The following is a 24,776-nucleotide window of genomic DNA, read 5'->3' as shown; positions in this document are numbered from 1 at the left end:
TTCAGATTAGAGAAATTTCATTGATTTCCCACCATTTCACTAGAAAGGATCAGAATCCAAACTTTTGCATTCAGCAGCCTTGATTGAGGCCAAACATTTTTCAGCGTAAAAGAAATGTGTATAAGAAATGTGTATGGCTTTTGGATAGCAGTGGTGATTACATGACTGCAAAATAGAAGGGGCAGAACCAGGGACCAGAAGTTTGTTTCAATCTCTTTCAAGATTTAAGGACATCTTGATCATGAGAAACAAACTCCAAAGAGATAGGCTCCAGGTTGGCCATTTTGGATTCCATCTTTTCTAATTGTTGACTGTTGATTGTTACTTAAAATTGGTAATCCCTTTGGAATTATGGAATGTAATCCTTGATATGAAACATGTTTCGGAACATTAGTAGAGATTGGACTTTGAATGCATACGTCTAATAATTTGTTTGAAGTACTTGATTAAGAAGAGTTTTCCTTTGCAATCTCTCTGACAAAACTATACAATTAGTTTTCAATATTTTTGATGGCTGTGTGTTTTTCACAGCATATACTTCCATAAAAAAGAAACTTATGGGTCAATTAATCTCTCAGTTTATGCTCTTTTTTCACCCTGAAGACACAAACAACCAAAGATGTTGGTAGATTTCAGTCTTAATAATTGAAAGCTTTCAATGTTAACATTATTAGAGGTCTTAATCAATGTAACATAAAGAAAGGTGCTGTCTTGATCCCAAGTCAATTCTTTCTGATGTCACTGAACCCCTTTGATGACAATGTTAAGAAGCTCAGGTCCTCCTTAGTCCCGACTGTGAGGTTGGTTGTGAGAGCCTGTTATGATTTTCTTCCAAATGGAGAGAAAACCATTTTGCATGTTGAAAGAAATTATCCTTAATTCTATGACCTAGCCTACAATACTTGAAGATTTTCTTTTGCATAGTCCCAGGTTAATTTAATATTTTAATTTCTGCAATATATTATTTCTCTTTTTGTTTTAATTATTGGTATTCTAGGTATTTGCTGCTGCTAAAGTAATTGCAGTGTTTTATTATTCCTTTCAAATCCACTCTTTTTATTATCCACTTAGAGTTGTTAGATTTTTTTTTAATTCTGTCATGATTGACTGCAATCATTTTGCTCTCTCAGTTGGAGCATCAACCCATCTCACCAGGTTTCCTCATATGTTAAGGTACATGGTAGCTAAGATATGTCAAATTATTCTGACAAGTGAAGTATCCCAGAATTACAAACTCTCCATTCTAAAACACCATGAATAATAGATTTTAAAATTAAAAATGTGCTACTTTTTATGACATTGAAAATAGGTAAGACAACTGCCTCACTCTACCAACTGATGGCACCGGATCCTCTTATTAATCTTATCTTTCTTCCAATCTTTCATGAGAGTTTAATTTTGATTTCTCAGTAGGAACCACCAAGCTTTTTCTTAATTGTCTTCTGTTCAAATGAAACACTGAATGCGGTGACTCCAATTGTATAAATGTTGGCTTATGCATGGACATGATGTATATCTGAGCCAGTGTGGTGTAGCTTTTAATTGTTAGACTTGGATTGGGGACAAGGTTCTAATTTTTCCTTATCCATGAAAGGTTGGGTGATTTAATATCTATTAAAAGAGCCTGGTGGCGCAGCAGACTAATAGCCTGTTATTAACATTCAGCTGCCTGCAATTACTGCAGGTTCGAATCTCCCCAGGGTCAAGGTTGACTCAGCCTTCCATCCTTTCTAAGGTAGGTAAATTGAGGACCCAGTTTGTCAATAAGCTGACTTTGTATAAATATACAAAAGTATGAAGGCTATTGCTTAATGCATTGTAAGCCGCCCTGAATCTCCGGAGAAGGGCGGCATATAAATCAATTTTTTAAAAAAAAATCATATTAACCTACACATCAGGATTTTGTTTAGTGTAACAGCACATACACACTGTATACATATATACAAACATACACAGTATGTGTGCATGTATGTGTGAGTGTGTGTGTTTGTGTGTATTTTATACACACACACACACACACACACACACAATATCTGAAGCTCTTGTGGCAAAGAAGAACTAAAATCTAAGAAATAACAAATTCTGGCAATTTTATTCTAAGATACTCCAAGTGTTTTAAAAAGATCTCTTAATTGAATGATGTTAATTAAATAATATTTATTCATCAAAAGCTGAATAAAGGGGGTTCCATATTTTTTGTGCACCTGGGAAAAGCAGTGAATACTATTATAGTCAGTTAAATTAAAGGCATGGAGCTGTTGGAGAGTTTAATTGTTGAACTAGATAAAACTATGAAAACTACAAAGTTAGTTAGTTCAGAGGGTGATATGAACTTCGCTAAATGACTAAGATTAGGAGTATTTAATGTAATCTTTCTTGGCTGAGAAATTTTGCAATCGTTCATTTAAAAAGCAGCCAAAGTGAAAATAATTATTTAATGTTAATCTTTCCAAATATTTCCCCAAGGCATTTTTAAAAATTCCTGAGCACACAAGCAAAAACTCTAAGCAAAGCAAATCAATTACCCCTAGCACTAACCTCTTTGGCTTCAAACTCTATTCTTTGTGCCAAAGTCTGACCGAATTGAACTGATGTAAATGAAATCTGGACTTCAGTCAGTCTAATAGTCCAAATGGGAAAAGCCATAATTTCTTGAGTGGCATGAGGGCACAGCAAAAAAAAAAAAGGGAAGCATATGTGAACTTCAGAAGCTGTACAAGTTATTCAGAAGTAGCCCACTCTGCTCAATAGCTTTATTCACAGGAATGTGTGTAGAATTTCATCATTTTGGATTTTAATAATACTCAGTGTGATGTTATAATAATGTGAACATGGAAGAGTGTATTCAAGAGCAAGAGTGATGTTTCCTTCATGTGTCCAATTTGTTAAAACAACTGTTGAAGTTTGATTTTTGGTGTTAAAAAGTAAGGAACAGTTATCCAGTGCATAAAATATTTAACCATGAACATATCATGGAAATGGAATTTGATCTCTACCATCAATGCAAATTAGACATTATTTTGACCAAACTGTTTGAGAAATGCTAAGAAGTAGCACTTTCGTGAGGAAATTTTGTAAGGTTGTAATCCTTAATTATGTGTTAATTTAATGAAACTAATTCAGTGGCATTTATTACCAGAATGACTGGTACCACTATTGGGCTCTGTGTATAAGAAAGCATCTGTTCCATTACCCTACTTTCCTGATAATTGTAAGTGAAATACATTGAAAACAGTGGTAGGTTGCTGCTGGTTTGTCCCGGTTCATGCGAACCGGTAATGGCGGTGGCAGGAGGCTCCACCCACCTGCCCAGATGTCATAAAAAAAGCTCTGCACATGTTCAGAAGTGCTGCGTGCTCACACGCTACCGATAACAAACCAGTAGCGCCGGGATTTGGAACCCACTACTGATTGAAATATAAATGTAGATAAGAATTCTGGGCAAAAACTTTGTTATTAGTAAAAGCTTTATAGAATATATATCTTTGAGTCATCGCACACTCAGATTATTCTTAGAAGTAAACAGTAAAGACTAGACAGGGCAGAAGTCAAATCAGTTTAGATTAGGGATGAAAAACCCTTTCCAAAACAATAATTTGAGGATTGAAATGGGGGAACAGATAGACTCAAAAAATCAGTTTGGGTGAGGAGATATGGTTACGTTGATAAATTGATTCATTAATTTTATTTCATGTGAAATACATTGTGATGAAATAAAATTCTATACAAGCTTTTAAAAACTTCTCTACATGGTGCCTTTCTTTCTCTTAGTAGCAGCTACACAGCTTTCAGTTTCAATCTAGACCAGGGTTTCCCAACCTTGGTAACTTTAAGACCTGTAGACTTCAACTCCCAGAATTCTCCAGCCAGCATGGGGATTCTGGGAATTGAAATCCATAGGAAATCCTGGTCTAGAGTATTTCTGCTGACTGCAGACACAGATGCAGAAGTAAGAAAAACTGTAATAACATTGATTTGGTGGGATGTTAAATCCATTCAGGGATTAGAAGTAGTTGAAGCCTCTGGACAATCTCAAGGCCTTTAATGAAAGATTAAGGAAGTGCTGCCAAAGTGGGGTAGCAAATTGCTAATCCCAACATAAACGGCTTGGAAGGTAAAAGTTTCATGCTGTAAAAAGAAGAGGCAAGTCAATTGTCTCACTCACATCCAGCCCCCAAGGAGATTAGACAGAACAACAGCCCCAATAACAACAAAGGAAATACTGCCAAAATCACCAATTTTAATGCCATTTTTAAAAAATTTGTTAGCTGATTGGAAGGATTCCTATAATATCCTGTTTGATTTCAGAGTTGACTGTATACTTGTTCTATGCCTTGTGACTCATAAACATGCAGATAGAATCACATTTCCCACAAGGATATTTACAGGGGAGAACACCTCAATAGACCTGGCTAACTCTTAACAATTTAGACTGAGAGAAGGAGGAGGAGGAGGAGGAGGAGGAGGAGGAGGAGGAAGAGGAGGAGGAGGGGGGAATAATTAATGGATTTGCAGCAATAATCTAGGTTTAGTTTTCTAGCAGAATACACTATTTAGGAATACATGAATACATATCCATGATATAGGCTTAGAGGATTAATGTTAGATGTATTTTTAAGATGCATACATTCGTTTTCCTTCAAAGCAGAATATGGTTAACATTCTTTGCTTATTGACCCCAGCATCAACCATTGAATAGGCTATATAAATGGGCTTTACACACCCTTCGTTTAGCAATAGAACTTAGACTTATATACCGCTTCATAGTGCTTTTTACAGCCCTTTCTAAGCAATTTACAGAGTCAGCATATTGCCCCCAACAATCTGGGTCCTCATTTTACCTACCTCGAAAAGATGGAAGGCTGAGTAAACTTTGAGCAGGTGAGATTTGAACTATCAAACTGCAGCTAGCAGTCAGCTGAAGTAGCCTGCAGTACTGCACTCTAACCACTGCGCCACCTTGGTTTAACATCAAATCACCTCAAACACCATGCTGTTTCATGAGACACAACAGCCTGAAAAGTATCAAGCAGCTATTTCAAGCACATAGACAACATGAAACCCGTAAAGATGACTCATGGCATTTGTGAGGTCTTCTCCACTCTTGAGCAAAGGAATAACTTGAGTCACATTTTCTGGGATTCTGTTATATTCATGGAATCTTAACAGATTTTCAACCAATCACAAGATGCACAAGAGGATTCAACAGGCAGCACAGATAATAAATTCTAAAAGTGTTTCTTGGCCTCCAAGAACTGGAGACATTTGTATTAAGTGCAAATGTCAATCACTTCAGAGGTGCATCCACTACCTGTCTGATGAAATAATTTAATCTTATTTATCACTCATCTAATATATTTCCTGCTTCTTTTCTTAACAAGGAATTCTAATTAAAATATAGTTATATAGAAAGTGGGAATGCATTAAAATATTGCAATCATTTCACTAAAGATCTGGGCAGATAAAATAAAGTTTACTATCTTTATACCAGACTGTAATGTAAAAGTTTGTATTTATTTTATTTTATGTAGAGCAGCCTACCTTTTTCATCTGTCCTCATACCCTTTGAAATGTGTTGGATTGCTGTTCATATAATCTTCATCCATGAGACTAAGTGCATACGGAGGGCATTGGATTAGAGACCCTAGATTACAGGTCTCCAAACCTGGCAACTTTAAGACTTGTGGACTTCAACTCCCATGCTGGCTGAAGAATTTTGGGAATTGAAGTCTACAAGTCTTAAAGTTGCCAAGTTTGGAGACCCTGACATAGATCTGCATCTATAGAATTGCAAGGATGTCTACAGTTTAAACAGTTTAGATTAATGATCACCAGGGATATAGATTATTTTAATGAATGCACACATCTCTCTGCCCACACTTTTGCACTGAATGTTGACTGTTCAGATAGATTCTGAAAATGTTTTTATTCCGACTAACTTTTAAGATTAAGATTAAGGTAAAATTTAGATAATCTTTATTGTCATTTTACTGTCAGCACACTGGCACACATTAAAAATGAAATCCTGTTGCCTGCTCTCAAAAGAAAGTATATCTGCCCATACAAAACACCCATATACATATGCTATATAGATACATAGGCTCTCTAGGTTTTAATCTATGTTATAAATCTTTTAATCCTAATCCCTTATTTTGTAAAGCCTCACAGAAAGGCAGGGTAACAACTGCATAATAATTATTAGCTGTTGTAAATGCTATTCTGGAAATATATCTGGGTTTTGCTGTTCCTATTGCATAATTGCTGTGATGTACTGTGTTTCTGTATCATCTTTAAATCATGCAAAAGCCACCTTCCTCAATCATCCATTCCAGATAGATTTGCATAATCTCCCATATTCCGCAATGGCCATGTCACTGTAGTTTAGCACATCTGAAGTAAACTGAGTTGGGAAAAACTGCTATTGGTGTTTCAATATAAGGGACTCTATTTCAGAATCATTTATCAATAATGTCATTAGAATATCACTTGTGTCATCTTTACTTTTTATTTGTAAACCACACAAATGCTCAACCCTAATACAAGTCATCCCAGTTCTTGAAATAAATAAGACCGCTTGTTTTCCTTACCTTGAAATAAAAATAAGTTGCTTGTTCAAATGATTGCACAATATTATGAAGTTTCTATTCAATCAGTAGGTCACATAAGCCAATATTCATGGCTGATTCTATTAAGTAAATAAATACCACTTTATAATGTCTTGGTAAGGCCACACTTGGAATACTGCATTCAGTTTTGGTCGTCACAATGTAAAAAAGATGTAGAGACTCTAGAAAGAGTGCAGAGAAGATGATTAGGGGACTGGAGGCTAAAACAAATGAAGAACGGTTGCAGGAACTGGGTATGTATAGTTTAATGAAGAGAATGACTAGGGGAGACATGATAGCAGTGTTCCAATATCTCAGGGGCTGCCACAAAGAAGAGGGAGTCAAGCTATTCTCCAAAGTACCTGATGGTAGGACAAGAAGCAATGGGTGGAAACTAATCAAGAAGAGAAGCAACTTAGAACTAACAAGAAATTTCCTGACAGTTAGAACAATTAATCAGTGGAACAACTTGCCTTCAGAAGTTGTGAATGCTCCAACACTGGAAGATTTTTAACAAGATGGTGGATAACCATTTGTCTGAAGTGGTATAGGGTTTCCTGCCTGGGCAGGGGGTTGGATTAGAAGACCTCCAAGGTCCCTTCCAACTCTGTTATTCTATTCTATTCTATTCTATTCTATTCTATTCTATTCTATTCTATTCTATTCTATTCTATTCTATTCTATTCTATTCTATTCTATTCTATTCTAAAGTCTTTTGAAAGAGGCAGTTTTTTAAAGGGATGAAATATCATCCCATTTTGCCTTAAATATTATATGTGTATCTTTTACACAAATCCATTATCCAGACAACTCTCCAGAGCTGTATTTTGGTTTATGATGCCTTGATAAACATATTTTCAGTGTCTCTCTCTCTCACCCTCTCCTATGCTACAATAAAATTATGCAAATTTACATATCCTTCCCAAATTGCCTTGAAATTATCAAATTGTTTTACATGCAGAAATAATCCAAAGACAACTGAGTTATTTGATAATTTCCATTATCCACAACTTAATATCAATTATCTATTAATAATCATATGAGTTTAATTTTGCTTCTGCTTATCATTGTTTCTAAAGCATATTGTCCATTGTCTTTTTTGGAACCAAAAACTGGAAGTATTTTAATAAATAGAAAAAAGGGTTAGCTGTGCCTCTGATAATTTGTCCAAAGTACATGTATATATCATTAGACTGAGGTTTAATCATTATAACAATATGGAAAATCCTGAATAATAAAGTAACAATTGGGCAATTGGTGTAGATTTAAATGTTATAGAATAATAAAAAAATAAAATTTCATTGTAAATAGAATCATGTCTGCAATATCTGTTGTGTATCTACAGTCTTTACATAAAGTTCCGCTTGTATCACTCATGTATTTCATTCTCTTAGGACTCATTCAAGGTATTTGGATATGCATATATTTGTCACACACTTCACCTAACAATTATTTATTGTTTGTAATTTTTCTCTCAAGCTAGAATATTAATGAAAATTCATAATCTTCATAGCTGTTCAGGCAGGACAGAATGAAGGATTTATTGTTTCAGCAATACGAAATCAGGTCTCCTGCACCCAAAAATGTAGGATGTTTTCTGATCATGTAAGCCTTCATGTTTTTAAAACTTCAGCTTGAAGTTTTAAAAAAAATGGATTTCTATAAGTTGAAAGAAGTGACTTATGACCAGTTCTCACATGTATGGCCATCACAACATCCCCACAGTCATGTGAGCAAAATTTGGGTGTTTGGCAACCAACATGTATTTACAAAGTTTGTAGTGTCCTGGGATCATGCAATTGTTATTTGTGACTTTCTCAGCCAGTGTCTGACAAGCAAAGTCAAAGGGGAAGCCAAATTTGCTTAATGACATGGCAAAAAATAATGTAAAAATGGGTGTGACTCACTTAACAACTGTTTTGCTTAGTAATGGACATTTTGGTTCCAATTGTAGTCATAAACTGAGGATAATCTGTACATACACTATTTTATATGCTCTTACTTTGGCTGTAAATGTTTCTTGCCCGCACATATGATAGCACTCTTACATTGCAGATATCACCTTTGTGTGAAGTGAGGTCAACCCATCCAGGTTCAAATGTCTGTTTGAAACTCTACAAGCAATGGCATTGTAGTTTTTACATTTAATAGAAACTGAAATGTTTTCTTCAATCAGTGTGTTCTAATCTCAGTTCTGACAATCACTTATTTTTGCCAGTGTCTAAATTTTGATCACTACTATAATTTCCAAAGGAGCCAAGTTCCTGATTGCAGTTCCATTTTCCCCCAATTTAGAAACAAAATGTTATTCAGGCATTCTAAATATTATTTGCTACAATGTGTGATACTAAAATACAAGAAAGATCTCTCTTCTTTCATGCTGCTATCCTTGTGTATAAATTTAAAGCAGGGGATTTTTTTATCCATGCCAATTCTCTGTCAAGTGTCAAACTGCTGTCAAACCACATTTTACACCAGTGTTTCTCAACTTTGACAACTTTATAGTGTGTGGACTTCAATTCCCAGAACTCTTTGGCTAACATGACTTCTAGGAGTCCACAGGTCTTAAAGATGCCAAGATTGAGAAAGACTCTTCTACACTATACAGCAAACAACAGACAAAAACTGACGTCTGATTGAAGTTCGTCTTCACAAGAGAAGGACAACAAGAATGGGGGAACAAAAGGCCTTATTCTCTCCTTTACATCTATGGCAGTAATTTTACAAAGCTCAAAAGATTATGGATCAATACTATTGGGAGATTTATGCCGTATTTCAAAACTATCAAAACTGAATCCACTAAGATCTTCTGTGTGGTTTGCAATTCCTTAACAATTTAAGATGCCAGCATATTGCTTTGTTGCCTTGTTGTTGTGGTCATGTGCTATGCTGTCATGTGTTGTCTAGAAGAACTAAAAAATTAAGGCCCATCTAGAACACGAGTCCTGTCTGATCTCTGGTGATATATCACCAGAGACGCCAAGTGGTATATCCCAGAATCAATTTTTAGAGAGAACTTTCCTAGTGACATCACCATTTGTCCATGCTAGTTTGCATCAGGGGCAGAGGTGGGTTTCAGCAGGTTCTGACCAGTTCTGGAGAACCGGTAGCGGAAATTTTGAGTAGTTCAGAGAACTGGTAGTAAAAATTCTGACTGGCCCCGCCTATTCTCTGCCTCCCAAGTCCCAGCGGATCGGGAGGAAATGGGGATTTTGCAGTAACCTTCCCCTGGATTGGGGAGGGAATGGAGATTTTACAGTATCCTTCCCCTGCCATGCCCACCAAGCCACGCCCATCAAGCCATGCCACGCCCACCAAGCCACACCCACAGAACCGGTAGCAAAAAAAATTTGAACCCACCACTGATCAGGGGGATGACCAGTGGTGATATGAGGGCCACAGAGGGGCAGAGATTGCAGCCAAGGCAATGGAATGGTAGCCTTTACAAAAAGAAGACAATTGGGGAGTGTTTTATCCAGATCTTCTCTGTTATGTCTGATGGCGTGAAGTAATGTTTTGCATAATTGTTCTACCCAAACAGAGAAAAATTATTTTTGCAAGATTTAATATGATCCACTTATTTTTATTGTCCTCAGTGGTGAAATGAATACCTAGACACCAATGCAAAACAAAGACAAACCTACCCAAAAGGAACTATAGAAAGATGTGTTTTTAAAATACAGCTCATATGTGCCCTTAAATCAAAGAAAGACTGTTGTTTCTTCAGTTTTGTGTTGTTCCTTTGATGAAAGCTAAAGACTTTCAGAACCCCAGATGTGTTTTAACAGTAAAATCAATACTATGTAGTCTTTTAAAATTATTTGTATTCATATTCGTAAAAGCTTCATATAATCAGTATCAAAAATGCAGTTTTCTTATAAGGCTCTTATAAGGCTCTAAGTAAGGGAAATGTCACCCCAGATTTGCAAGGGGAAAAATCCTAAGAGTTTCCTTATTTGTTCATAGTTTGAATATTCACTTTGAAAAATAGAGAAGCTGACATAGCATGACACATCTAGCCACCAACACATAACTAGAAAAAAAGAGAGAGAATTTCAATATATAAAGTTTCAAGTGCTGCTAGAAAAGAGGTCAAAGTATTTGATGAAATTATAAGCCTTTTGTAGGAAGATTGGAGTTTTGATTACTTGAGATGGAGAGAATCATATTGAAACTGCTCACATCTATTACAATGGAACTCGTAATAAGGGAGACGTATTATAAAGCCTCCTGAAACCCCACTGCCATCCCTTCTATTCAAATATGCAATTCTATACAAAAAAGCAAATGTACTGGTAGGCTTGTTCATCCCGTCTACAACCTAAAATGAGAGTGCAAGATGAGTAATGATTCAAGGAACAGGAGCATATGTCCACAACTCCATTGAGGGTATTGAAAAAGAGGTTAGTAAAGGGCTACCGTTGGATCCTGCTTAAATATTATTTTCATTTCCAAAGAGAACAAAACCAACGGTATCTCAAAGGGTTTATTGTTCTTGCAAAAGTGAAGTGCTCCCAACCATTAGGACAAGTGTACAAAGTAGGGAATTACAGCACCTTTTGGCTGTCAACTTCATATCATGATATGAGAGCTAGAGAATAGCTTCTTGTGCAGGTGTAGTTTTCATGAAGCACACAGTTGCAAGCAAATCTTAATAAAGTTTGGGATGGATGTATTTATTTATTAGCTTTATAGATTTATTGGACCTGAACACCTAATTTTACAAAAGAAACCCCCCCCCTCACCCTACTTGGAACTGCCTGTAACCGTAGATATTACTGCAATAATTATTATAACTTGCAAGGGAGCCCATTTCTCACATTGGCCATGCAGGGTCACCAACCCAGAGGCCAGGCCTCAGGGTGCCACCCTGAGCAGGCACTGAGCTGGAGGAGGGTCAGTCCCCTTACCTGGTTGCCTTTCGCCATTTCTCAACAAATGTCTCTGTGTGTGTGTGTGTGTGTGTGTGTGTGTGTGTGTGTGTGTGTGAGAGAGAGAGAGAGAGAGAGAGAGAGAGAGAGAGAGAGAGAGAGAGAGAGAGAGAGAGAGAGAGAGAAATGACAGATGGGAGTAACAAGAATTGCAGGCAATGCTGTCTCTCTCTGTCTCTCTCTCTCTCTCTCTCTCACACACACACACACACACACACACACACAGAGAGAAAGAGAGAGAGAGAGAGAGAGAGAGAGAGAGAGAGAGAGAGAGAGAGAGAGAGAGAGAGAGTTGATCTCTTGAAAGGGACAGGCTGGGCTTTGCTTCTATCGTAAGCATGTGCTTCCCACAATCTTCCACAATTGCCTGTCCTTTCCTCAAGCAGTAGCAGGGTAGAGGCAGGGAGGAGGAAGCCGATTCTACTGGGCTGCATGGCTTTCTGTCTCATCGTAGCAGCAGCCTAAGTAACACCCGAGCTCCAGGCCTGGCGGAGCACAAACCGTGTTTGCCGCCTGTTCCAGAGCCATAAGGTGACTGCAGAATAGAGGGGCAAGGTTGCCTGGCACCATGGGCAGGGCTGGGGCTAGCAAAAGTGCACTGGAAATATCTCTAGGCACCTGGAGAGACAGAACTCCTGGCCCTCACTGGGTCAGCTGATCTGTGGGCCATGGTTAAGGGGCCCAGCAGCCATGAGGTGACCGTGCTCACTGCCTCCTGCATCTCAAAAAAAATAAGACCTCCCTGAAAATAAACCCAAGTTCCTATTTTCAAGCCTAAAAGAAAATAAGACCTGGTCTTATTTTCAGGGAAACATGGTAGTTTTCAGCAAGACTATCATAAAATGTGGAGCCTGGATGCTGCAACAGCTTTAAATGCAGGCTAGTTGGTGAGGGCCTAACATGCTGTCCCATGGAGGGGGTGGCAGCTGTCAGAACCTTGGAACCAAGTCTGTACTTGGAGAGAATTGGAGAGCCAGTTTGGTTTAGTCATTAAGACAGCAGGCTACAAAGTGGGAGATTGGGAGTTCAAGTCCCACCTTAGCCATAAAAGTCAACTGGATGACTTTGGGCCGGTTATTCTCTTTCAGACCAATTCACATCACAGGATTGAGGAAAATAAGTGGTGAGGAAAATAGGAGGAGGAAGGAGTATATGTGTGTTATTTGTAAAAAATAATAAAGGTGGTAAATAAATAAATAAATAAATAAATAAATAAATAAATAAATAAATAAATACATACATACATACATAAATAAATAAATAAATAAATAAATAAATAAATAAATAAATAAATAAATAAATAAATAAATAATGCAGGCTGGTTGCCAAGCACCCAACATGCTGTCACATGACTGTAAAAGTGATGGTGGCTGTGGCAACTTCAGAACCAAGTCATAAGTACCTTTGGGGGGGGGGAATTGTAACTTCAAATGGTCACTAAATGACCAGTTAAAAGTCAAGGACTATCTGTAAGAAATTACACTTGAATGCTACCTGAATCTCAACATTGATTACAACAATCGAACAAAGAAATTGCAATAAACATAAGGACGATATACAGAAAATAAAGACTATTTTTTTTAAAAAAATGAAACACTGATATCACAAGCCAGCCTGCATGACAAAATCTGTTTTTGTCCGAAGGCAAATCAATCTTGGCATCTTCTAAAACATGATGTCAAAAAAAGCTGAGATTTTTGCAGAGGTTTCAATAGACGGGTTCCTTAATAGGAAGCAGAGTTTTTGATTGGGACCATTTCATGTGCTGCATCTGCTAGAAAGGAAAGACATTAGTTCTACATATCAGACAATGCACAGAGAGCAGTTTAAGAGAACATGTGGAAGTGATTCAGCTTCTCTAAGGATACAAGTATATGTTCCTGGGGGGGGGGGATATCATTGAATCTTGCTTCCAACACTTTAAAATAGAGCATCACATCTTATTGATGTGAATGACCTTCTAGGGGGAGCAGAGATAATATTATAAATTTATATGATTTAATAATAAATGAGCTTACGTTATAAATTAATTAGAAAAATATTCAGGGATGATGTAAAATGGGTGCTAAAGTTCATGAAGCAATAACAAAAGCTTTCTGATCTGTTGTTTTGTAGCTATCAGTCTCTCTGCTTAAATTCTACTAAGCTTTATGTGGGCCCAACATAAGCAGAGAGTGGATTGACAATCCTAATACACAATATTGGTTAGAGACTATGCATTTCTTCCAGGGAAAAGTGTTTCTGTCAACCAAGATAAGATGGACCCAGAGACTCAGTCCCAAATAGTTGTTTCTTTCAGTACTTCTTAGAGCAAAATTTCACGCAGGTTACAATGAGAGTTGCAGCCAAGCAATGAATCTTCTGTGAGTGGAGAAGCTTGAGCATGGTTCTCATTAATTTAAACTGGATTACTTCTGAATGAATTAAGTGCAAAATGGGTGTAACACTTCAGCTTTAAATAAAGTGCTGCAGGCACAAAGTTATTGCTCATAAAATTTGCAGATGTGATTATTGCATTGATGGGCTATGTTGCAAAATCACAGATTTCACGTTTCTAGGAAGCAGACTGGAAATTGATACCTAGATATTTAAATGTTGTGATCTGCTTGATTTGATTTTCATTATTTTTCTAGTTATAGAGATGATGATTGTGACAACTAATAAATGCCATCACTTTTGTTTTTAATACAGTTAATTTCACTTTTTGGGTGTGTGACTACAGTATATTGTTAGCCCTTGAAATCTTTACTGAAGGCGAAGTTGATGTTGTAATGGCACCATCAACATATGGTAGTTGGACAGTGGAATTCTGCAAATTCTACAATTTTGCAAAGACCTGAACAATGTTATTGACATAGAAATTAAATGGCATAATGCAGGTGTCAGGTCATCACTATCCATGTTTTTAACATACATGAAGCTATTCTCATGGAGAACCATTATTATTGGAGGAGGAGGTGATTGATAGATGAAATTGCTAATTTTCTCACAGAGAATTGAATCGAAAGCCATTTTCAGATCGATGAAAGCAGCATACAGAGACTCTACAGAAAGCTGCAATAATACTTTGTCAAATATTTATTTAATCTTTCTAAAATTTTTATAGCTACCCAAGTCAAAAGATTCTGTCTTGGTTACACATTTATGTTGTAATGCCATAAAAAAAATTGATAAAAACAAGAGTAACTGTAAATCAATAAGGTGGACATAAAGCTTAATGCCAATAAAATATACATAGGGTTGACAGCTTGGTGAAATATAACTATTAACATTTGTTTCCTATAAAAACATGTGAGAGGGAGCTTTATGACTTTTGGGGGTAAGGATATAGGGTAATACAATAGTCCTCAATTGAATGGCCTGTTTAGTAGCGTAGCCTGCTTGTTCCATGACTAAAACAGTCTGATCAAGGCCCTTGGCATATCAGTTGTGAATAATACTTAAGTTGATAGTTGGTGATACAATGATAAACTTACATTGTACATTTTTTATATGTTAGTGCTGTTATAAAATGGCTCCTTTCTTTAGGCATCTGCAAAAAGTCTTCAGTGTAAGTGTCATCAATAAGAATGTCAACAGAGATTCACCATTATGGATTGGATTAAAGGAGTTTTGATGGATTTAAGCCCATCCATATACTTTGCCATTCTCCAATTAGGCAATCGGTTTATTTTTGTAGAGAGCCAAAGAGATGGCCTTGGAGAAACTATGCAGAAACAATTATGGAAACAAAACCACCTGTTAAGCCCATGTGAAAAAGAGAAAACAATGATGCATAGTTTCTCCAAAGTCATCTCTGAGGCATTCTACAATCTTTGAGGAAGACACTGGGGATTAAACAGGAATTGTTGTGTGAAATATCTCACAAAGTGAGTGATCTATCAGACTTCTAGCTGGATCTGAGATGAACTACATTCAGTTCCCAGTGCTCCCAATAATGTCCTTGGCAGTCTATTTAAATAAAATAGAGGTCCAATCTCGTGCTTAACATTGGGTATAAAGAGAGCACGGAATGGATGGAATATAACCATATACTATACAATACTAGAAGAAGAAAAAACTCCCTCTCAGCAAGACAATGAGGATGTACCTACACAAATTTTTATTTATTGTTTCCTTGTTTGAATGATTTTTATGGTATCAAGACAGGGAGGAAGAGAGGAAGATATGCAATGAAAAAAAGAATGGAAAGCCACTACCTTACACCCAGTACCCTGTCTATCTTTAACCAGGCCTTTAAAACCTGGCTCTTCTTTCAGGTTTTGTGCCCCTTTTAAGTTGGAGACTGTACTGGATAAAAAGATTTTATTGTTCCTTCTGGGTGACTATTACCTTTCTTGATATTATGATGTGTGTTCCTTTTCATTTGCAAGTTATCCAGAGTTGTTCTGCAGTTCATTTATATAAAATACATGACATATTCAAAATAAAGGAAAAGGATGGATAACAGCAAGAAAAGAACATTTGAGTGTGTGTAAAGATGATGGGTTTTGACTGCTAAACACAGAGCATATAAGAAGTAGAATCAGAAAGTTAACTGGTAAAAATAAAGAATAGAATGTTGTAGTTTGGTCAGCTGGAACAAACTAGCAATTGCCAATCAATTTCAAAGTAGGCAAGATCTTTATTGATCACATGTGAAAGCAGGCTTTTTATTCTATTGCAGAAAGAGATGAGATCCTAGAGTGCAGGACCCAAAACGATGGATTTCATTTACAGGGCAGCAGATTCTGAATGAATGTTAGAAAACCTTATTAACAGTAAGAAGAGTTTAGCGTTGGAACTGATTATGCAGGAGGTGGCAGGCTGCTCCTCTTCATCAGCTGTGTTCAAGAAGAAGAGACCAGACAGCCATCTGTCAAGGATGCCTTAATTGGATTCTTGCACTGAGCATCAAGTTAGATTTAATGACCTCATAGTCTTCTTCCTATCCCTTCCTTACTACATTTTATTCTGGGGTTCAAGAAATTGCCTTAGATCTTTTCATTTGTAGCATAGACTGTACCATCACTAATACTAACAATATTAACTTCATCATTTATGTTTCTCATAGTGTTTGTTATTGCATATCCACTGATGGAGAGCACATTCCCATTTATATTTATTCAGGTTGAAACTTCAAGATATTCAGTGGAAGTTATTCTCTGGTGAGCAAGCTTTTAGATGAGTGAATAGGCCTATTACTCAAGTTTATAATCATATCCTCAAACAATCATCCCAGAGGGTCAAAGAACAATTTAGAAACATAGATGTTCAGAGATTTCACTTTCTTTAGAACTGCATTCTTTATTTTTGTCTCTTCAAGAAGAGATTAGATTCTATATTTTTACAATGTAAGGATCTGCGTTACTTTTTTTAAAAAAGATAATGGGATAGGGACCATATCTGAAATGGAACCAGGCAATCATTCTTCTGCTGTTGCTTTGCAGTTGTTATTGTTAATAAAGAACATAGATCAGGCTGAAATACCTCACTGCATTTTATTTTACTCTTTATGTTATGTTTGCAGAAGCTTTAGGTAAGGTTTGGGGCAGTGGTGAAATCCAAAATTTTTTACTACTGGTTCTGTGGGCATGGCTTGATGGGCGTGGTGTGGCTTGGTGGGCGTGGCTTGGTGGGCGTGGCAGGGGAAGGATATTGCAAAATCTCCATTTCCACCCCTCTCCAGGGAAGAATACTGCAAAATCTCCATTCCCACCCCATTCCAGGGGAAGGATACTACAAAATCTCCATTCCCTCCCCACTCCTGGGGGAAGGATATTGCAAAATCTCCATTCCCACCCCACTCTGGGACCAGCCAGAGGTGGTATTTGCTGGTTCTCCGAACTACTCAAAATTTCTGCTACTGGTTCTCCAGTACCTGTCAGAACCTGTTGGATTTCACCCCTGGTTTGGGGTAAAAAAGTTCATTTATGAAACAAGATTAAAGTTAAGCAATTAAAGGATAAATCTGATATTTAATTCGTCATCCCTCTTTTGAAAATACAATTTTTCATTCAGTGACAACCACAAGCTCTTTTCAAGTTTTATGGCAATTTCAGATTTGGCAGAAAGTACAGGAAGCCATCTGTAGCAGACCAAGATCATTGTAGGCCTACGCACTGATGAAGGGGTGGGATGGCGGAGATATTAAAAGCAGAGGAATGTTAACTTTAAATGAAGGCTTTGAAATTATGAGAAATAGGATGCTTTTTTCTGCCTGAAGCCATGAACTTTAGAAAGAACAACAACAACAAAAAGAAATGGCTTAAATGTTTTTTAAGCATTGTAGTACAAGCAAACAGTCGAAATATCAGGACTAAACGAAATTTATCCTTTTGTAGCCCATTTCAGTGCATGTTTTAGTAGCAAGAACAAGGTTAGTGATACTGCCATACATTGATCAGGAGATCTTCCATACACATTTAGCAGAGTGATCCCTTCTACTCTTCTTCTTCTTGCTTTTCTTGCCTAGAGGCCCTTTTGAGAAAGGAAGAAAAGAAAGAGGAGGTGGGGAGGGATTTATAGTAATATTGAAATTAGAAAACTTGGGCATGGAGTGCACAAAGAAGTGTATATGGGATCCATCTTGCCTTCTAAATGCTAAGTGCACCATTGGGCAGAGAAATACTAATATCCAAGGATGACCATCAGAGCACTGGCTCAGGACAGGATGGAAGAACTGCCCATCCACCATTGAACACGTCAGCTGCAGATGTTTCCTGGATTCCCAAGGGAAGAACTGTGACTTAAAAGTAGTCTTTGTGGTGGTCTTTGGCCAGGTTTAAAGAGGGAGGAAGTTTTCAGATTGAGAATAACCAGTGAACCAAATGGCTACAATCCCATTGTATAACTACAGTAAAGAATTACCTTTTCTCTCAAGTGGCTTCATTTGCCCACGTGACATTGTCACTTAGCCAAACCTTGCAGCCTGCGCATGTTACTGACTCTTTCCTCATTCACTCTGAGATTCAGATTTGGCTAATTACTCTTGTAAGATGTCAAATGTTTCAAGAAAAAGAAGCACTGAAGCAGTTTCAGGGAGTGGAAAACATAGTCTTGTCATGTTCACAGTAGGAGTTCCCTCCGATTATGTTGGCTATGCATTCTCCCAATATGGCTTCTGCAAAATCTCCAAAATGAAACCTTCTGCATTGTGCCAGCATCATATTTTCCTCATATAGTCAAGTAGACATGTGGCTGTGGTCAAAAAGTTTGTGTGTGTGTCTCCTCAAGGAATAATAGATATAAATGGGGCTTTTAAAAAGTAAAAACTTAAAAGAGGTTGGAAAATATTTTGTTCTAAGCTGAGGGACAAAAGTGGATCATAGGAATGTTGGTAGAGAGGTCATTTCTTTTATGATAAGCAGTTGGAGAAGTTTGCTCTACTTGGAAACATTCCATATTTCAAGGGTGAAATATATTTTTGAACTACAAAGTTGAATGTGGATCTGGAATGAGTTAGACTCCAAGAACAGGCAAAGACAGAACAAAAACTAACTTGATTTAAGAACTAAAATTAAATGTATTTGTTTATTTGGAAAACTTATTTATGGCCACCTGTCTTATACAAAATAAATTATTATTTTGGTACAGCAGATTTTTAGGACTGGCCCATCAATTTTCTGAATGTGACATCTGGTACTAAAAATTGCATTCTGCTGAATTGCTTCCAGGGGATTCCACATCTAAACAAAACACTGTTAATTATTTTTAGTTGCTTGCAATTGGCAGTTTTGCGGTTGATGTTATTATGGGTGTCATTCTTCTAATTTAGAAGAGTAAAGGTTTATTAGGTGAAAAGCACGTACTTGCTAGGTTTACATGAAGTATTATGTTCCTACAAGTCCAAGTAGCATACCAAGTAACTCTCCTAAAATGAGAATGACACCTGTAATAATTCTTTCCTTCATGCAATTAAAACGAACAGAATAAATGTAACTTCAGGGTAATATTGAACCTAATCCTTGTCTCAACTCATAAGGGGTCAGTGTGAGTGGTACTAAAGCTGAGAGAAAACTAAAAAAGTTTTTGAATTAGTCATATTTTTTAGTAAATTTACTGAAATTAATGGAACTCTTTATTTGTAACAAACCTTAGCCCCTGGTTTCAGTTGATGAAAAGACATAGTAAGGTTGGGGACACAAATGTAGTTTTCTTCTCTTCTTGTTTAAAAGGAAAGCATTATATAAAGCAAGAAGATCACATCCACCATTTCTTTAGAGACGGGTACATACAAGGCGATAGTGGGAATGGAGTGCGTCTTGTTATTAATGATGTAGATTCCATGTCCTGCCTGTATCCTTGAAAAATATATATACAGTTTATCAAGATGGTATAAAACAAGACTAAAACTTTGAAACATGAATTAATTATTTAATACAAGGCAGCCTTGATTCTGCATGAACTAAGATTTCAGAAGTCCTATGAATTATTATCTTAATTTCTGGAACAGATTAGTAGAACATGAAGATTGTTTGATAGGCACTGATTTCAATGAACTTTTGATTTTCATAACTATAACAGAGTCCCTAAGTGATGGAAATGGACGGTTAATAAGTTTAATAAATAAATGAATACATTTTGTTTCTGGGCCTTTCAGAAAAACCAACAAGCTGAATTCATTTGTTTCATTAGAGATTGCTACTACTGTTAAAGATGGTATTCATTTAAATAAAGCAATAAAAAGGGTGATTGAAGATGTAATATGAGAGAGGATTCCTTGTATGTTTCATTTATTTTCAATTTAAAAGTAAAACAATGTACTTTTGCAAGTTTTTCATTCAAGTTAAGAAAAAGAAGTAGCAAGAAATCATTGTCACAGTGTTTCTGTAATGTCTGGAATTTAGGTTTATTGATAAATTGCAGCAGACAAATATATTTCTCAGTATATATAATGTGAGGAATTGCAGTCAGGGAGTTGAAAGGAGTTGAGTTTTCTCTAGTTTGTCACAGAAATTGGATAGGTATTTAAGAGTTTAATATCTTGGAATTAGTAGTTGTATAGAACCAAGATTGCATCTGAAGGGCATCATCTTGTTGATATCAGAATCAGATTGATTCCAATAATAGGCTTACATTATGTTTGTATTGCATTCAACTATATGTTATTGGTAAAAGAAAAAGCTCAGAAGCTGGTATAAAATCTTGAAGCCATTTAGCTAAGGTATTGTTTTTGCTTGTATATTGTTTTTCAAATAAATCACAAAATAAAGGTTGTGTTGCTTTTGTCAATAGCTATCCAAAATTATTTGAAATCAATCCTTGCCATAAAAAACAAGACAATACATTTAGGACCCAATATGTAATATCTCTATACCACCTATTGGTAATGATTTTTAAAATGCAAGTTTCTCCTGGCAAATCCTGCAAAGCCAGTCAATTTTCCTTTGTTTACGCTTGCAGAAGTCTATGTTTCTCTGCAGGGTATAATTTCTTATTGCAAAGTGGCCAGATTCATTGAAGTCCCTGCCAAATGCTTACTGATTTCCGCAGATTACAGTTGTCTCCCTCAAGCATACTGGAGCCTATATCCCCATGGCTTTTAATAAGAAATGTGTTTCTCCGGGGCCTAAGGCTTAAATTATTGAAGTGTTATGTCACACTATCAGAAGACTTGCACCCTGAAAAAGTAAGATTCAAAATGAAAGATAGCAATTCATACCATAGAACTGTTCCCTCAGATGACACTGACCGAAGGACATTAAAGAATAAGAATTATGAAAAAGTATCTCTTCATATGATGATATATGGAAAATATATAATATTCGGGAAAGTATTTGTTCTATATGTATTTAGTGAGATAGGTGGCATATCAATTTAATAAATAAAAAAAATAAAATATACCAAATTCTCTCAGAAATGCATGCTAAGTGCCACAAGTGGTGGCACTTGGGGGAAAAAAGTCTATGTTTAGAAGACATTTTCATTGTTTGCTTTGCCAATTTTGGTGCCAATAATTTTCTATTGGGATTTAAATAATTCTAAAGTATATGCACGCTTTCTCTCTCACACACACACATATACAATCAGCTTAGTCTGTTCCTTCTTCATATATTATAAATGAATACATTCCAAATCTTACGTGAAGTATTTTTCAGAGTCAGTGAAAGATCTATGTATATTTTATTCTGGGATTTCTGAATTCAAGTCAAAAATGCAAAATATAAAGTGACAATTGCTAAGGCACAGTTTTGTAAAGTTAGTACTTAACATTATAATAGCATGTGAAAGAAGAATTCTTCTTCCAGGGAAGATTGCTTTGATTATCATAGATTGTGTAGTTCAAAAAGAGAAACGTTAAAACTAACTAGAGCAGCAGGCAAGACATCTCAGTAAGATATAGCAAGAATTATCAGTCAAGGACTGATAGAGACAAGGAGTCAAGGAGCCTGGATAGTTCTGCAGACAAGGCACTGTAATTTAACACCAGCTGTCTGCAATTAAAGTAAGTTCGAATCTTGGCAGGCTCAAGGTTGACTCAGCCTTCCATCCTTTCTAAGGTAGGTAAATTGAGGACCCAGTTTGTGGGGGCAAAAAGATGACTTGGTATAAAATATACAAAAATATGAAAGCTATTGCTTAACGCACTGTAAGCCGCCCTGAATCTCCGGAGAAGGGCGGCATATAAATCATTTAAAAAAAAAAAAAGGACCATATCAGGCCTCAAGCCTCAATCACCACTTAAAATTGAGATTTTAAGTGGTGATTCAAAATAGTCCATGGAGACCATGCTATGCTAAGCTAAACTAAGCTATGCTGTGCTGTGCTGTGCTGGGCTGGGCTATGCTAGGCTATGCTAGGCTAGGCTAGGCTAGGCTATATAAAGCCAGGTGGTGAGTTTGGGCTCTCTCTCGCCCTAGGAAGAAGAAGGTAATAAGAATAACAAAGCACTTTTGAAAATGTTGTCAAGAATAGTGCATGGATTTGCCCATGTGGTCTCCAGGAATCAAGACTGACTGGAAGGTGTGTGTGTGTGTGTGTGTGTGTGTGTGTGTGTGTGTGTGTGTGTGTGTGTGAGAGAGAGAGAGAGAGAGAGAGAGAGAGAGAGAGAGAGAGAGAGAGAGAGAGAGAGACAGAGAGAGAAAGAGAGAGAGAGCATATGTGTTCACCAAAAACTGGTTATATACTGTATATATTGGAGGAATGCAGATATTTTGTTTGTGGTGATTATTTAGCATAACTTTCAAAGTTTTCTTGACCTTGGGATTCTAAACCAGTAGCATACAACATGATTTACATATAGAAGATTCCAGGTTCAGTCTTTAGCATCTCCAAGTAAGGTAAGGAATACTTGGACAACACTTTCATATCAGTGTTTTGTTTGGCATCAGTTTTGAACCCTAATTGATCTGTCAATGTTGTTTGGGAGATGATAGTTAATTTATTTCAGACCCAGCTGTGATTTATTTGAAACTGGTATAATGCTGGCATTTTTTAAAAACATTATGGGTGATCTGTTTTCCCATTGGTGAGATTCCCATTCCCATTGCTTCACTTTTTTTTTGGTCTTGGCTTCAGGATAGTAATACTGTCTTGGAGTTTCAGCATTCTCCTGCTGGAGCTTATATTTGCATGTAGCTTAAAATGTATCTCTCCTATTCAAGCTGCCATAACAACAGGCAACCATGCATCTAGCTATTGCCAAGAGTGTTCATTGCTGACGTGATCATTTCATTTTCACAGTTCTATAAGGTATTTTTTAATGCAATAAAGGAATGGTGGCTAAGGAACTTGAAAGCCTTTGAGAGATTTCAATGCTTTGGTTCATATTTTACAACTAAATCTTCCTCTCATAGTTTTCCATCATATGAGCTGTTCTGATTTGTTTTGTTTCGTTTCTGTAAACTGTCAGACAAGGCAGATGGGCTGTTTTTTGCTTTAAGTTTTGAGGGAAATTGGGTATTTTTGTTACTATAGGACCAATAATAGCTCAGAAGACTTGACATGATTGATTGCATTCTTTGCACTTTCTTTTGTCACGTGGGAGAAGAATGACCATGAGTACCCATAATAAGTACTCATTATTTTGACTGTTGCAGAAGTGAAGATAACTGCAAGTTAGGATCCTTGCATCAGCATGCCAATCAGATTCTACAGACCGTAAAGCTCTGGCCAGCTTCATAACTGCCAAGCTCTATAGATACTTCTATTTTTGCCATATCCAAAAGTTTTATTAATGCAAATTGTCATCCCATTATAACTGCGCTTATTCTATCATTTGGGAATGAAAAAGAAAATGAGAAACATATTCATTTTTAAAACTATCTACAATGTACCTGGATTAAAAAAAGAATGCATTCTTCCGTTAAATTTCTTGGCACAAAGTGTAAGCAATAACATACAGATTAACAGCATACAATTTTCCTATGTCTCCAGTATTTTAACTGGTATGATTAGGTGTATAAACAATAACTTCACTGGCAAAATATTTACAATAGATCATCAAAAATATTTGAATATTTATGGATTTAATTAAATGTCACTTGCAATATAAGATGGAAGACAGAGAACCTCTGTCAGGCTTTCAGCTTTCAATTATTTTACTTTATACGGTGGTATGTTGGTACATATTTAAGAAATGGCTCTGTCAGCTCCATTTGCATTGTTGCACCATACCACTAGCCATGGAACAGCTGATTGATGTGCAAGGCATATTATCACAGTTCTTCTGTCAATCAGTTTGAAAAATTGCAGAAAATTAAACAACCAGCTCTCGTGAGTTGGTTAACTCCAGCACACCATGCCCTATAACAGGGGTGTCAAACTCATGGCGGCATGTTGTCATCACATGACGTATTGTGACTTTTCCCTCTTCGCTAAAATAGAGGTGGGTGTGGCCAATGGGCCATGAGTTTGACACCCCTGGCCTATAATAACCAAGTTCCAGTAATTCCCGTGTTATCTATTTCCTGCCTTGATCTTCCTTGAAGAACTGATGATCCCCTGTCCTAGTTAAAGGGAAGAGAGATTCCATCTGAAAAAGCAAATTGCAGCAATAGTAAGATTTTTTTTATCCAAATTCCATTTCATCTTATTCTTCCAAATCTAACCTCTTATGGCCTAGAAGTTAGGCTCACAAAACATTTGGATCATTAGCATATCATTAGCATATGAATATCATTGCATCCTAGCATCAATTGAATCCAAACCTTCCCATATGGCTTCATATAGATACCATACAACTTAGAACTCTGGATGGAACTCTGGAGAAGCCTTCCAGAATATTCTCAAGAGGTCTAGCAGATACCACCTTCTAAGA

General features: G+C 36.6%; 1 protein-coding gene across 1 annotated transcript in view; it reads left to right on the top strand.

Annotated features, from left to right (window-relative positions):
- The window catches only part of EDAR (ectodysplasin A receptor), a 96,508-nt gene that overhangs the window by 989 nt on the left and 70,743 nt on the right, over positions 1–24,776 (top strand). The window lies entirely within an intron of this gene.

Source organism: Pantherophis guttatus, chromosome 5, assembly GCF_059756535.1.
Source record: "Pantherophis guttatus breed Tessera chromosome 5, ASM5975653v1, whole genome shotgun sequence".
NCBI lineage: Eukaryota > Metazoa > Chordata > Lepidosauria > Squamata > Colubridae > Pantherophis > Pantherophis guttatus.
The sequence above is the reverse complement of the archived record's forward strand: the minus strand, read 5'-3'. Positions and strand labels throughout refer to the sequence as shown.